The 2,700-nt window shown below is 49.9% G+C and overlaps 1 protein-coding gene across 2 annotated transcripts in view; it reads right to left on the bottom strand.

Annotated features, from left to right (window-relative positions):
• The window catches only part of ALDH2 (aldehyde dehydrogenase 2 family member), a 47,375-nt gene that overhangs the window by 32,334 nt on the left and 12,341 nt on the right, over window positions 1-2,700 (bottom strand). The gene's annotated exons all lie outside the window — the stretch shown is intronic.

The raw sequence follows: 2,700 nt of genomic DNA, 5'->3' as shown, positions 1-2,700 counted from the left end.
AGTTGGCAAGCAAGCAGCCACAACCCCATTCATGCCCTCAGTAAACATTTACTAAGCAATAATCACATTACAGTCTTGATGTAGGTTCTGGAGATACCTTAAATATTTACATCCTTGTCTGACCGTAGGGCCTGATCATGAGGTAGCATGTGGCTAAGGGCATGCATGTTAGAGTTGGACAGAGCTAAGTTTAAACCCCGGTATGTGAACTTGACCTCCCCGAGCCCCCGTTTCCTCCTCTGTAAGATGGGACTGCAATAACACCTGACTTATGAGTTGTTGGTAGGATACAAGGTAAAAATGTAGCTACAAGTCTTTAGCATAGGGCCTGATAGACCAGTAGTAATGATTCTTGGATCAGGGGATACCTATGCATGTCCACAAGACACACATCTGGTCTCAACTTGACCTGATGACCACAAACATTCTTATAGCCCCGTCAGTCACCTTTAACTCAGTGTGTTCCCACAGATTCTGGGTGGGCAGAAGGTACTGAATGGCATTTGTAATGTTCCTTTATAATAAACTGTTGTTAGAAACGGCCCCGTTGGCACCCCACACCCATAGTAGAGGCCTCTCCGCGTCCTTGGCCTCACCTTTCCTTGACCTACCTATAGCTTAATAATAGATCATCCCCCTGTGGCTTGGGCTCCGAATGTCCCCTGTCCCACCCAGTTCCGTTTGAGAAAGTTACCCTGAAACTTATGATTAATACCTTAGGCTTATTGGTCACAATCTCAATGGTCTACCAGGCTAATCCCATCATTGTTCCTGGGTTGCTGACTACCAGAGAATCCCATGGCCAGAGGGAAGGCTCTATGCAGAACCCTAGAACCATCACATGGCCTCTGGAGGAACACCCAGATTTTCCCTTAAATACCCAAAGCTGGTCTGAGAATATGAAGGCAGTTTTTGGAGGCGTTAACCCGCTGCCTTCTCAGACCACCGGTGCTCNTGCGCTCTTAACAACAAGGCTGCTGGTTCAACTCCCGCATGGGATGGTGGCCATGCCCACCCGCAACTAAGATTGTAACACAGCACCTTGAGCTTAGAGGCCACGAGCTGCAAACGGGAAGCCCGATGGTGACTGGCACCCTCCACAACGAAGACTGAAGAATAACAACTTGGCTGGTCCCCTTCCCCAATTCCCCAATTTAAAAAAAAAAAAAGAAAAAAAGAGGCTCTTGGCATCTGGCAGGGGAACATAAGTAAACATCAGTCAGATCCTTTGGAAATATGTTTGTGTGGTTTCATATTAGCTGACTGATCATTAATATTGGGGAAAGTGAAACCTTTGTTTTTTCCCACAGGAGGGACAGGAGGGCTGGGAAGTGGATGATGGGTAGTTTTCAGTGCTGAGAACAGGTGTGCCAGAAAGAGTTCAGGCCTGAAGCCAGGTGGACCTGAGTTCAAGTTGGCCTTGGCCATTGGCAGAGCCTTACACACAGTGCTCCCTGCCCTCTGGGACAATTAGCCTCCACTGCTGCCCTCTCCTCCTCCTCCTGGTGAAAGTGGAGAAAAGGGAAGCTCAGGGGAGGAGCAGAGCTAAGGCCCAGGGAGGAGGAGTAGGGAGGGCTTGGCACAGGCTCTGCCACCCTTTGAGAGCATCTGTTCCCTTCACCACCCTGAGCGCAGGCTCACGTTTCACAGCCTCACACCCACTGCTCTTCCTGAGAAGAGGTCAAGGAGTGCGCAGGAGTGGACGGGGCAGGGTGGGGGGGGGCGCGAGTCGGCAGGTCTTGCCCTGTCCCAGCTTCATGGTTGACTTACAGCTCTACTGCGGGTTTGATTTGGAGTTCTTATTCTGGATGCTGTAAAAAGCACCAGCCTCTAGGCCACAGTCTTGGGATGATCCGTCTAGGGGCTGATGTGAGGATGAAATGCAGCAAGGGGTGGCAAGTTCCTGAGCCAGAACCCGGCACACAGTGGGTCCCCACCACTGCAGGTCACTCTACACCCTGTGGCTGTTAGGTGAAATGTTTCTAAGAGCTTGGGCCAGGTAGCTCTGTGTATCTCTTTCTGTGTTGGTCTCTGCACAGCAGCATACTAAGTAAGTTTGTCCTGAAAAAGTTTTAATTGCTCTTTTGCAAAGATCAGGAAGGATGAAGCATAGAGGTACATCAGTCTGGTTAAATTCCCACAGTCCTCACCCCTTCCTCCCTGGGCAGGGCCAAGCTGTCCCCATAGGTTAGAGCCCTGGGAAGAAGGCATCCTGGCATCTCGCTGCTTTTCACAGCCCTGAATTTGCTGAGTCATTCTCCAGCAAATTCCTCCCTCCTAATTGATAAAATAATCCTGGGTTTGCAGGAACCTGGAATCTGCCTTCTGCTTAGAGCTCCATTTTCCTCCTCCTAGAGCCAGACTTCAGTGGTCTCCTCTCCCTCCCTCCAGGAAGGCTGGAGGAACTGTTCACGGAGTTTTTCAGAAGTTCTGCTTCAAGTGAGGACTTTCGCAGTGCCTTCTGTTGAATAATCACAAGGGCAGACTCCAAGCCAAGTGCTTCATAACCTCCTGCCCCAAACCCAAAGCTTGACTTACATAACATGCTTAACTCAGTCACCCTGGGCGGGGGGGGGGGTTCCTTCTAGCTCACATGTCCTTGTCACAGTTTCTAGAAGCAGAGCAACATCCTAGCTGTTGATGCTTTGAATCTGCACTGTTGGCAAAACTCATAGAGCTTTTCCATCAAGATCCATGTCT

The sequence above is a fragment of the Hipposideros armiger genome, unplaced genomic scaffold, assembly GCF_001890085.2.
Source record: "Hipposideros armiger isolate ML-2016 unplaced genomic scaffold, ASM189008v1 scaffold_62, whole genome shotgun sequence".
In the NCBI taxonomy this organism is placed as follows: domain Eukaryota; kingdom Metazoa; phylum Chordata; class Mammalia; order Chiroptera; family Hipposideridae; genus Hipposideros; species Hipposideros armiger.
This window is presented reverse-complemented; position numbering and strand designations above follow the sequence as displayed.